We start from the raw sequence: 14,123 nt of genomic DNA on the forward strand, positions 1-14,123 counted from the left end.
CAAAAAACATCGTGTTAAGGCTCAGAGCCAGCTGATAATCTCTCTGAAGGCTCTTTCACTTTTAAAAATGCTTTGATCTCATAAAGGTGCCCACACTGGAAGGAGAAAGGAAGGGAGGAAGCATGTAGATAGAACCTACTATGTGTGCCAGGTACTGTGCCAAGTGCTTTACAAATATTATTTTATTTGATCCTCACAATCACCCTGCCTCCTGGCAGGGGCTATTATCATCCCCATTTTACAGTAGAGGAAACTGAGTCAAACAGAGGTTAAGTGACTTGCTCAGGGTCACACAATTAGGAAGTATCTGAGTCCTAATTTGAACTCAAGTCTTCCTGACTCTAGGACCAGCACTTCATCCCCTAAATAAGGTTCTTGAGAAACATGGAAGAAGTAGAAGACATCATCCCTACTAAGAAAGAGCTTGCAATCTAGGTGCAGAGATGAGACCCAAACAAGCAAGACCACTAGAAACTTGCAAAATGGAGCATATATGCAAATACTGAGTGTGTAATCTGCATCAGTAGCGAGAGTATCCATTCCCATGAAATCACAAATCTTTCAATTTGAATCTTTAGATCTTGAATAAGTTAGTAAAATTTTAGCCAGACTTTTTATTACAATGCAAGTGTTTTCAAATGGAAAAAACTGGTTTTATTTAGTCCTGAATGAAATTGCTCTTCGCACTTGGCCTGGCCCACCTGCCAAATTTCCAAATGAGCCAATTTCTCCATCTGGGCCTTAATACCCCCCAACAGACACACAGAAACCATATAGTCTTTTTAGGAGAAGTGAAGACCATGAGAAGAGGGGAAATGTCATGAAATCAAACAAATAATTTTTTTAAAGCAGCAAATCTGGCAAAGTTGGATATAATCTCAGCTCTAGAATAGAATAACAGAATTGTAGAACTACTAAAACATGGCTTAGCCTCTGCCTTGAAGGGATTTCTTTCTGCTTTCCTCTTGGATTATCCTGTATGTTATGTTCTTCTGTTGTGCTCATGTATAATAATAATATTAATATTAATAATAATAACCATCATAGACATACATATCTAGGCCAACCCAGATGACCCTGTTTTTTTCAAGGAATTATGGGACTCTGAGTGAAAAGCAGAAGGGGAGGAAAAAGAGCTTTTCTATCCTTAAGCTGGAAAGAAAACTCCCCCAACAGTAGTTTAAAGTTCTGTGGTGGGGCTGTTATCACATGAATGTTTGGGTTGGCATGGGCTATTGGCGTCATAAGAGCTCTCTTATCCCAGTCACTTTACCCACAATCTGACAGCAAGAGCTGTGGAAAACTGAAAGTGGCACCCAGGAGGCCAAGGTAAAGGAGGAGGAAAAGGAGGCTGGGACAGAGACCAAAGGGAAGGGAGGGACAGCAGAAAAAGGAGGAGAAGGAAGGGCAGGTGAGCAGGCTGTATGTGTTTTAACCACATCAGTTTAAATATAAAACCCTTTCTACATGATGCAGTGGGATGTGTAAATTATTCGTTGCCGGCATTATTGCTAGGCCTCCAATTTCCTCATGTTCTGGACCAAAATTCTTAGATTTTAGGCAAAACTTGGGCAGAACTCTTAAACCAACAACCTCCACTGATATAAAATAAAAAGTTAAAACAGCCAAGAATGGTCATATTTTAAGGGGAAGTAAAAATTATAGAGTACCAGGATCTAACTTTTTATAAAAATATGACAATCTTAGTCAACTTGACAAACCCAACCAACCTATGTGCACTGGGAAGGAAAGTAAAAAACAAAAACCCTCTAATAATTCTATTCAGAAGAAGCACCCATATTTATAAAGATCCATTTGACCCAGGAGATTCTCACAATCCTGTCAGGAACGGTAGGTAGTACAGGGACTAGTATTCTCATTTTATAGATGAGAGAACAGGTTCAGAAAATTAAGTGATTTGCCCTTGATCATACACGATCATACTGTTGCTTCCTAGCAACAGAGTCTAGACTAGAACTCAGAACACCTGACTCCAGATCCAGATGTTTTTCCGTCATGATAGCGGCCTTTCGGTTTGGAGGTAAGGGAGACAAGACATGCATCTGTAGTATGGGAAGGCAACAAGAGGTCAGAGAAGGGAGAGGCTCTCAGGAAGTTAAAACTGAGTGTGAACATCTTTAAATCAACATTGTCTCCTACTCACTCCAAGAGGTAGCAGACAAGCCCCATCAAGTGATGTCTGCTGTCTGACTCAAAGTCAAGAAAACATTTTTGGACTTGTGGTGATGGAATCTTCAATCATTTCAGAATTTACTTGAATTCAGTGGCCTTTTCATTTTTATTCTCACTCTTGAAATACATCATTAACTCATAGAATCTGTTGTCCTTTGTGTGGGGTAGTGATAGTGATGACTATGAGGCCATTGATGTGTGCGGGTAGCTGGAAATAAAAATCAGTGTTGAGCCCATCTTTTTCTACACCGAATGTGTGAAGATTGCCCTTGGGCCTCCAGACGTAGTTGCTCTTTGTGCTAGTTCTGCCTCTGACTCATGGACGACCTGGGTGCTGGGTTTGCTCAAATTGTGCCACCCGGTTTCCGATGACTGCTCGCCCAGCCACGTGCTGCTCTGGCTTACCAGCATCCTAAGCTGCTCAGACACACTTTTGAATGTCCTTGAAGTGTTTCGCCTGTCTGGTTGGTTTGTCTTGGGTCACTCCATGTCAGCTCATCCAAAGCATCTGCTTTGGATATATAAAGGAGGTTATTCTACGGGAACAATGCACCCATTTTGAGTTTCCAGGACTGTATCCATTTAAAAAAAATGTATTGAGAGTCTACTGTGTGCCCTTGAAAGTGTGCTGGGTACTGTGGAGATAGAAAGAGAGTACATGGTCCTTGCCCTAGAGAAGGTAGCTGGATTGATTTTTGTTGTCATTGTTCAGTAGCAGACTGTACCAGGGCTCCTCAGCCTTGACATTATCCCACCCTAGTCATGTATTCTCAACCTGACCTGCCTGTGTCATGACAATGTGGCTCTTTGATCTCCAAAAGGTTGCAAGGACTTATTTTGCAATGTGCCCTCTGGTCTCTTTTCATTCCATAGGAGTTTCCATTTTGGAGCTGGGATTCCTCTGCCTGGTCCATGGGAACGGGGACTATGGCAGGACCCAAGCAGAGAAAAAGCCACCTGCAACTAAAAGAAGGGACAGCTAGGATAATTCATGGAATTCTCCAGGTGGGCAGTGCTGACGTGGAATAACCCAGCCTTGGCCACCTGAGGAATGTACACTCTAGTGACTGACACTAACTCTTTAAAGATTTAGATTTACAGAACTCTGTGCTATGCAACAGAATTTTCCTCTCTCTATCTCTGCCTTTTTCTCTTTTCCCTCCTCCTTCCCTCTCTCCTTCCTTCCTCTCTTCCTTTCTCACTCTGTTTCTGTCTCTTTCCCCCCTCCTCCTCCTTTTCCCTCCCTTTTCCCCCCTTCTCTCTCCTTCCCTCCCCCTTTTCCCTCTTTCCTGCTCTTTCTCCCCTCTCTTCCTTTCTCCCTCTCCCTGTCTCTCTCCTTCCCCCTCCCCCATTTCCCTCTCCCTATTTCCTCCCCCCCCCCCATCCCTCTTTTCCCCTACCACTACCACTCTGAAAAAAATGTTTTTGGCTGCTTTATAAAAAATTGTGACTGTGAATATCCACGGAAGTGGAAAGCTAGCGCTGTTTTTTTTTTTTTTAAGTCTGAAAGCCTCTCATTTTTATAGTTTCGAAAATCCTTGGAGTTTAACTTTGAACTTTCACCAAGAAAAATTATATCTTATAAACAATGGCATTTGTTGATTGGATGAGGGACTAGATCAATATTGGTTTTGGCAAGTAGTTCTGGCTACAGTTGCCTTCAGAAATATGCTGGTTGTGGTGTTAAAAAATTATGTCAGTTCCTCAACATGTGCCTCTTTTTCTTGGAGTTTTGCCGGAGAATTAGTTTCCAAAGTTACTTCCAGAAGTTAACCTAGAGGCTGGCCTCCCCAACAAAGGAAGTTACACATAAACTAATGGAATGCAGTCCCACTGCTGGGAGGGAGCCTCAGCCTCCCCAAGACCAAGTTTCTGAGGAGATTGCCCAGGGAGAAATCAAATTTTTGGAGAAAGATTTTCTGGGGAGGGATAGGGTGATGTGGGGTGACTCCTAATTCAGCTATCACAGTCCAAATCTCTATAATGCAAAAGGGGTCCATTAATAATGCAAAAGGGGTCCATTAGACAAGAGCACAGAGGGGAAGGAAAAGAGCAAACTTGAATCCAGAGGGTGAAAAAGCCACTGCTTTCCAAGAAAAGGACTAACTGTATTGTAGACGTTATGGCTTTGCCTATGTTAGGAAGTCTTAACTTTCTTTTTTTGACTGTAAGGTTTATAGTTATTTATTTTGGGCTTCCACATTAGGAATTAATCTTTGGCAATATAGGTCCATGCCCTGTTGTATGTGTAATTGTATATGTGTATAAGTACATTCTAAATGGAATATAAGAGGCAGCAGGGCATATTGGATAGAGTACTAGCTAGCTTTGGAGTTAGGAACGCTTGGGTTCAAGTTTTATCCCTGGCCCATACTGACCGTATGACCAGACAGGTCACTAAACCTCTCAATGGCACCCCGAGGCAGCTCTCTAAGCCTAGAAGTGACAGGTGAGTTGTTGAGCTGTATCAGTGGAGGGGCTTTCCACTCTTGGGAGTTCTCCCACATCAGTGAAATCACAGGTCTGGACCAATGTAATGGATTTTACACAGCTTAGCTGCTTATTGAGAGGGTCATTCACTTCTAACGAAGTTTTTGCCTTAGCCCCAAACAGTAGAAAGAATAAGGAGCAAGGAAGAAATCAAGAAACTGGGTTCTACTTTTGGTTATGCCACCTATTAGCTGTGTGACCATAGGCAAGTCACTTAACTATTCAGTCTCAGTTTCCACTGACTTTATAGAGGTGTCGTGAGGAGCAAATGAGTTGAAGTATATAAGATGCTTTGTAATCATAAAGGCATAGATGAATGTCAGCTGTGATTTATGCTTTCTACTGATGTTCACACTTTAATAGCAGATGAAGGAATAGAGGTGCTCTTTTAGAAAGCTAAAGAAATGAATTTCACACAATTCATGTCAAACACTAGGATCTGAGCTGATCATTTGGAGACATTTGTGCTAAATAAGTTTAGTTCCACACATTGTGTATACCCTATGCCATAATACATTTCAAATGGATGAACTATCTAAATATCAAAAAGTCATAGAATAAAATAATATGTAGCAAAATAGAAGGTTACATCTTTCACAGTTACGGAAGGGGAAAATTCTGTAAATAAATATAAACTAGTAGAGATCATTAAAGGCAAAATAGACAATTTTGATTGCTTATTATAAAGTTTTGCCTAAATTAATGCACTGGGAATTAGAAGAAAAAGATGGATTAAAAAATCTTGTGTTAGATATCTCTGACAAACGTCTGCTGTCCAAAATTTATAGGAAACTCAATTTTATGTTTAAATTCAATCATTAAGAGCCATTCCTTAACAGACAACCATTTAAAAGATACCAATTTTCTTTTCCCTTTCCTCTTTCCTTTCCTCTTTCCCTCCTTCCTCCCTCCCTCCTTCCTTTCTTTCTTCCTTCCTTCCTTTCCCTATCTCTCCTAGGCTGGAGATATAGTAGCCACTCATGGGCCTGATACCACTATGGGTCAGCACTAAAGCTTTAACTGGCTTCTTTTTTCCCTCTCTGGGCCATCTTAAGCAACCTGGTGGCTTTCCATTCCTGGGGATTCAACAGATTGATACCATACTTGGTTCAGATACCCATCTGGCTTAATTTATTTCAGTCCAGTCCACCTGAACTTCAGAGATTCCCAGGCAGCAAAGTTTACAGATTGTGCAATGCCATACCCAGCAATAAATAGTTTTCAAATAAATAAACTATCTGAAAAATATTTTCAATTACTAATAATTAGAGAAATGAAAATTAAAATAACATTTCATGTATGATATGCTGTATCATATCACAATCATCAAGATAGATGGGAAAACTAGTTGTTGGATAGGCTGAGAAAAAACAGGAGTGCTGATTCACTGCTGGTAGATCTGTGAATTGTTTCAATGTTCTAAGGAACTCTTTAGACTTATTCAGTCAAATTAACAAGCAGTTATTAAGTACCCACCGTGTACTAAGGGACAAAATCACAAAGTAAAAAATAATCCCTGTCTTCAATAAGTTTACATTAATAAAAATTTCATACTTTTTGGTTCAGAGACTCTATTCACCCCATATTGCCAAATTTTGCTTTTTCTATCTCCACATCATCTCTCATGTATGTACCCTTTTCTCCACTCACAGAACTTTGACCCTAGTTTAGGTTCTTATCATATATCATCTAGACCATTGCTTCTCAAAATGTGGTCCTGGAAGTTCTTGAGACCCTTTCAGGGTCCACCACATCAAAAGTATTTTTATAATAATACTAAGACTTTATTTCTAATAATACAGTAAATATCTATATAAACTCACGTAAACAAAAGCTCTTTAGGATCCTCAATAATTTTTATGAAAGTATAAGTCTCCCAAGACCAAAAAGTCTGAGCTATTCATTGAGACTATTCAATAGCCACCCAATTGGTCTACCTGACTGGCCCTTCCTATTCTAATCTATCCTCCAAAGCAGAAAGTGTAAAGTGGATGTAGAGATGTTATACGTGAATAAATTTTTAATCAGCTAAAGAGGATTATAGGGCCTTTGGTCACTGCAGAGCAAAAAGGAGAATATATAATATGAGACAACAGTGTGAGTCAATGTGGAGTGAAAACAATATTCTGGTCAAATACAATGAATAGTTGATGTCAGTTTTAAAGGATACATCCTTCTCTCAATAAAGTTACTTTTTGTGAAAAATCACAAATCACTGTTTGATCAGTCAGTCCATAAGCATTTATTAAACACCTACTATTAGCACTGTTCTATCAGTCAATAAGCATTTATTAAGCACCTACTGTGGCACTGTGCTAAGTGCTGGTGATAAAAAGAAAGACAAAATAAGAGTACCCGCTCCTTAGGAGCTCATAGTCTAATGTGTGTTTGTTGGAATGTGTCTGTCACAAAAAAAAATCTATAAATCCTTTTTTCAAAGACCTTTTTTTTGGTCAATAAATGTTTTGGAGAATGGTAAGAACAATTTGCTGTCAAATAGTACCATTCTTTAGCTCAGAGGTTGGGAAATTCTGATCTAAACCACTATATACTTACTTTATCAGGGGTCAGCAACCTCAGATGGCAAATGCAGGCTGATTTGAAGTGGCATCCTGGACAGTCATTGCTATCACCTCCTGCCCAACCCAACCACTTATGAAAGTCCAACTGTCACCACTTGAGAAAACCCCTGCCACAAGCCACCTCATATTCATTAATCAGGAGTCAACATTGTAAGATCCCCCACCTCCACTCTACTCTTAAGATGCAAAGACCTGTTTTCCTTTTTCCACCCCCACCCCTGTTCAGAAGAGCCAGGTGCTTAATCATCAGCCCCATTGCCTCCTACTCCCATAACCCCTGGCTAATTGGAAAAATAGGCGTTACAGGTCAAAACATTGTGACACCACTTTTGAAGTGTTGCAAGTCCTCATCTTCACACGCTTTTTGTCTGGTGTCTCAGTCCTGAGGGGGAGCAGCAGGGTGATGGGTTCAACTGACCCTAGAAAAGAACGTGGGGCCACTGAAGACAAGGGGTGGATTAAATGACCTCTAAGGTTCTTTCCAGCTCTCTTCTGATGATTCTAGAACCACATCCATGCCTTATCTATAATTAAAGCAAAGGTTGGGCTGGGTTTTTTTTAACCATTGGTGAGTCAAAAAGTGTGCCCTTTTCCTCCCCTGCCTCCTGCATCTTATATGCATACCATAAACTGAGCTGGGTTTATGCTTTGTATAGAAGCCTCCCAATCTCACTGCTTCATGACTAATAGAGTAGGCCAGATTCACCCCTTGCCTAACTCTCTCCCATTCTCAAACTATCCTAATCCAGTCTCCCAGGTTTAAAAACCATTCTGTCAAGATAAATTAAAAAAATAGAATGTGTTCTATGTGGTTTATTTATTAATTTCAGTTCTATATTAGTGTGGACAGTCCATGGCCTTTGGAGAATTCCCACATATGACTTGAAACAAAGATAAAGAAAAAAAGTTTGCTACTAACAACTGCAGTGAAACTTGGGAGATGTGTATGTGAACATTATGTTAATTGTCGGACGTGAACCATAAAGTTTTCTTGGGTTGATTTAAATTAAAAAATGAATATTAACATTTATGAGTGCCTGTGTGCATGCTTACAAAAACAGACACTGTCACAGCAACAGGTTATTTGTTGAGTGCCTCCTATGTCCTCAACACCAGGCTGGTGAGTACCATCTGCTCTGCAGATGGGGTCACAAAGAAAGTACAAGATTTTTCATTTACTTCCAGAAGACTATATTTGTTAAATACTTAGAAACAATGTACAGGTTATTTTTAGACGTGTAATTATCACTGTATTAGATAGCGTACTTCTTGCTTTGGTTTTTACAGAAACCGGGCTTTCAATCAACGTACATCAGAAGTTTTTACTAATCTCCTATCTTTGCTGCAAAAAGAGGATTCTTCTTAAAACTGTTGGAAGCTTTAAATCAGCATCAACACAAAGATAGAAACTGCCTGACTTGTAAGCATCTTAAAATCTTCTCTGCCGTCAAACGCAGCCCATTCTGGGAAAATTGCTTTTACTGCAGTATTCCTGATGGATTGGACTTAAGAGTCCTCTCTTCTCCTTACTCATACATAAAATGCTAATTTATTAATCTTCAAAGAGTTGTCAAAGTGCTAGTTTTTCTAATGTTAAAAAAATCACACTTTTTTGATTATAATTCATAGGGACTAATCTATCACATTAATATGGTGTTTCTGATCTTTCAGGTCCTATCTCCCCAGCCCCACAATCTTACAGTCTAACTGACTGGCAGTGAGTATTAACAGGCCTATATATGTAGAAATTTACTGTGCCCCTTCTCTCTGCCTTCAGAGCTCCAGTCTTTGGCTAGGAAGTACTGCCAACTGAACCCAAAGCCTTGCTTGCTGTAACCTAATCAATTCCCCTGCCAAAAAGCAGGAAAAAGTGGTACAACCCACAGAACCATTATACAGACCAGGCCACGTTCCCCTTTAGATTACTTTGTTCCACTTGGTCTTTCGTTCGACATCTGTTTTCTAAAAATTTAAGGAACAGAAATATGTTAAGCAGGAAGGCTTTCGATTTTCGATATTCGGCTATAGCTGTCACACATCTTTCCTTACAGATGCTGCTGGCAGAAGGCCTGCCAATTCATGTCCCTATTTCTCTATCTCCAGGACTTGAGTGACTCATAAATATATTGGACTTCTCCTAGGGAGTCCTATAAATACAGCACTGCAATGCAAATAGAAATAGGATTTCAATAACCCCTGTTCTGTTTATTGACATTAGCCATCAGTTTCAGATGACTTCATAGGAAAAAAATGTTATATTCAGTCAGGAGCAGAGATGAAGACCAGAGGAGATGTTGGCTAATTAGAATTTCAGGTCACCACGAGAATGCCTCAGAATGTATCAAACTATGTCAAGTGGTTATTTTTCCTGGCCTCTTCATAGCACTGCAAATTCAGTTGTAGATGTTTGGAATAGACAGAATGCTATGGCTGCTCCCTTTACAGCAAGGATGGGAACAAATCACCCATACGGGACAACTGAAAAGAGAAATCATTTGCCGTCCCTGTTGTCTTTAAACAAATGACTTCTATTTAGTCCCTGATTTGACATACACAGAGCATATCAAGACAGGTTGTATGAAGTTGAACAGTGAAGAAGGAATGCCATATAAACTTTTTCTCTTTGTAAAAGGAAAATCCTTATGTGAGTATCGAATTAATGAGGAATATAGGTGCTCATAGGGAAACTGTGGGACGATGAACAGCAAGAAAAGTATTTCAGACTCCGGAGAGAACTGACCTTGGAATCAGGAAGAGCTGGGTCCAAATCCCATCTCTGATACATACTAGCTATGAAATCCTCAGTACCTCAGGTGCTTGATTCTAAGTCTATAAGTTACAAATGAATTTCCAATTTGTGTAGGTTTCCACCCCAAGATTTTCCCCGTGAATGATATTAGCAAAGGATGGGACCAAAAAGAAAGTATGCGTGTGGAATGGGGTGAGGCAGGGTGGGGTGGGTGATATCAGTGGAAATGATAGGATTTAGAGTTGGAAATGAAGGAAATGAGCATATATTAATCACCTACTGTGTGCCAGGCACTGCGCAAAGGACTTTGCAGATACTATCTTATTTTATATTCACAACAACCCTGGGAGGTAGGTGCTATTATTATATACATTTTATAGTTGAGGAAACTGAGGCAGAGTGACTTGTCCGGAGTCCCACAGCTATCACGTGTATGAGGCCTGATTTTCACTCCAAATCCACTGTGACGCCTAGCACTCTCTGCCTGGAGACATATACTACTTATACCATCTTCTGCCTTAAACCACTGGGCTTCACTCCTCCCCATAGTTTAGTCTGCCTCACTTTCCTCAACTGTAGAATGGGGATCATAATCGCACCTACTTCCCACAGATGTTGTAAGGATCAAATGAGGTATCTGTAGAGTGTTTATCACAGTACTTAGCACATAGTAGGCAATCAATACATGTTTGATTCTTTCCCCTTATTCACCTTCGGATCCTGAACATTATTCCTCTTTGTACAGCCTAAGATTGCATTCGCTCTTGGGGATGCTGTGGTAGGCTATGACCAAGCCTAAACCCAACACACGCAAAGGAGCAGGCCTCATCAAACAGATCTATTTTTAAGGGGGAAGCCTTGAGGCTGTACAGTTGACAGGATTACAAGCCATGTGGGAATTAGAGGATGCTGCTGACCAATGACCTCTGCTACGTAGGCAGTTAGAGCACAAAGGTCTTTTTGTTTCATGTATAATAGAAGGCTTTGCGCTGGTGATGTGGGCCCTGGCATTCCCATTAGTGTATCAAAAGCACCCAAGGCAGCGACTTCCCCATCCTGACAGACCTGGTCTATGCTTCCCTTCATGTGGACTACCATCCACCTGTCACTGCTCCAGTGTTCTTCCCCATGAAGGAGTGAGGGAGGCCAGAGACTCAGCCAGAACTGTCAATGTGGCTCTTTAGCCTGTGTTTGACAATTCTTTGCTCAGAAGCTAAGTAAATATTGCTTGTATTGTATTACTCATTTTTGTTGTCATTTTCAGTCATGTCCTTCTCTTCATGACCCCATTTGGAGTTTTCTTGGCCAGGATACTGGAGGGGTTTGCCATTGCCTTCTCTAGTTCATTTTACAGAGGAGGAAACTGAGGCAAACAAGATTAAGTGATTTGCCTAGGATCACACAGCTAGTAAGTGTCTGAAGCCCCCTTGAAGAGGAGTTTTCTTGACTTCAGGCCCTGCACTTTATCCCTACACCACTCTTTTCCAGATACCCAAAGTTAGGATAACTGCCTGTAGCCTGTTGACCAATGTTGAGTTTGTAGTCCACTAAAGATTGTTTTTGGGTGAGCTATAGTCTAGAATATGAAACAAAGAAAAACAACCTGTCTTAACAGCTTAGATGGTTGTGTGACCTTGAGGAGGTCACCTGACCTCTCCAGCTGCACTTTTCTCAACCTGATGAGGGTCCAGACTAGATGCTGAAGTTTATACTTCCAGCTCTAAATTCTGTGACATTAGGATCTCTATTAGAACTGTATCTAGGTCTTTAAAAAGGGTTATCAAGATTAAGAACCAAAACTGAGCAAACAAAAACACTACATATTTTTCATGAGATAAATTTAATTTGGGGATTCCCAAAACAGAGATGATGTCATCACCACAAAATGTCTATGTTGGTGATTGGTTTATGATATTTATTTCCCCTGCCTCTGACTTGGGCCAGGTCTTAGGTTCATAGAATTTAGAGATGAATGGGACTTGGGAGATGACCTAGTTCATCTTATTCCTTTTACTCATGAGAAGACTGGGGTCTAGAGAGGTGAGGTTTTTTGGCCAATGTCCTATCTACAAGAAACAGATTCCCAGGAGGAATTCTAAGCCCAGTCATGGTATCACAGAGCTAGATCTGGGAAGAGGCTCAGGGGCCATTTAGCTCACTTGACCCCCTTATTTCATAGATGAAGGAATAATCCCAAAGAGGTCAATGGACTTACCCAAAGCCTCACAGATAGTAAATAGAATATCTTGCATCTGAACACAAGTTTTCTTTCTCCAGAACCAGAGTTTGTTTTCCATACTAATACAGTGAATAAGTTTAGAGATTGAAAATAGCTAAGAAATATTGATTGATGGCACAGTGAATAGAATGCTGGACTTGGAGTCAGGAAGACCTGAGTTCAAATCCTGCCTCATACCTTATTAGCAGTGTGACCCTGGGTGTGATACTTAATTTCCACTTTCCTCAGTTTCCTCATCTGTAAAATGGGGATGATAATAGCACCTACCTCCCAGGGTTGTTGTGAGGACCAAATGAGATAATTGTAGAGAGATTAACATAGTACCTGGCACACAGTAAGTGCTATTTAACATTTACATAATATTAACTATTATAATTATTTTTTTTCAATTACTATGGAATTATCCTAGTGGCCTAACTGGGTTAAAACATCTCCATAAAGTATGTAAGTGAGATAAAGCCATCCAGTGGTACGCTAATAAATATTTAACAACTAGCTTTCCAAAGGAAAAATTACTGTGTACAGGACACACTTTTGAGTTTAATCTACATTATTACAATTTTCTCCTATCACTTTCTTAAGTCTAGAAGACAATCAACAAAACTCAAACCCTAATTTGTAGCCTTTGATGATTTCCAAGGTGTAAATGCTTGCTCTGAAAATTTAACAATCAGTTCACATCTGGTCTAAACCAGCTCCAGCACATCACTGCAAGCCAGGCCTTAAACATTTACTTCACCAATGATTTGTAATCATTAGCCCTAGACAGGCCTAAGAGAGAACTTAGCAGGTTATTTTCGGTCAGTCATTTTTTCACTAGGTTGGATCAATGTACTTTCATTCAAAGACCATGAATGACCTTGTCAGTAGAATGTTGGGCCAAATCTAACAAGATGAAATTCAATAAAGATAAACCTAAAGCCATATCCCTGAGTTTCAGAAGACAATCTCAAAAGTACAAAATGAGGGTGGCATGGCTAAACAGCCACTAAATCGAAATATTTGGAGGCTTTAAGGGACTGAAAATTGAATCTGAGTGAACACTGTGATATCAGAGCCTAAAAAGGGACTACAACCTTAGGCTTCATCAAGAGAAGAGAAGTGATCAAGATAGGAGAGGCCATCGTCTCGCTGTCAAGCTACATCTGGATATTACGTGCATTTCTGGGCACCACATTTTAGGCAGGACACAGATAAACTGGAAAGTGAAAAGAGGAAGACAACTGGATGGCAAAGGGCCTTAAGATGACTACACATAGTAGACACTTAATTCTTATTGAATCGAATCCATTGAAGAAACTGGAGATTTTTAGTCCAGGGTAAAAAAGATGGGAGTGGGATGTGGGGAGGGAAGGGATTGGAGTAGCACACAATAGTTGTCTTCAAATATCTTTAAGGGCCTTCAAAGATGGATATGTGGACAAAGAATAGGCCTTGTTCTGATTGACTCCAGAGGGCAGAGCTAGGAAGAGTGGTAGAAAGTTCTGGAGAGGTAGATTTCTGTTTGATGTAAAGAAAAACTTCCAAGTAGAGCTATTCCAAAGTAGAATAGGCCCCCTCAAGAGGGAGTGGGTTGCCTTTCTCTAAAGGCCTTTAAAGACCAGATAAACCTATGTCTGTTATGTTATGGAGGTGATGGTTAAAGTTACTGATGATACCTTCCCATTCTGAGACTGTGATTCTAAGTTTCTGGCCACTAATAATTCTGGCTTACACTAGTGCTATGGGGGAGATAATTAATTTTTTTAATGGGCCAAAGTGGTACTTTGTAAACATTACGGTGAAACAATTTGTGATACTTAATATTCAGCTTTTTCTTGCAGTATACTGTGAATTGGGATATTATCCTCTACCTGCTTTGTGGCTTCCC

Source organism: Trichosurus vulpecula, chromosome 6 (assembly GCF_011100635.1).
Source record: "Trichosurus vulpecula isolate mTriVul1 chromosome 6, mTriVul1.pri, whole genome shotgun sequence".
Classification (NCBI taxonomy): Eukaryota; Metazoa; Chordata; class Mammalia; order Diprotodontia; family Phalangeridae; genus Trichosurus; species Trichosurus vulpecula.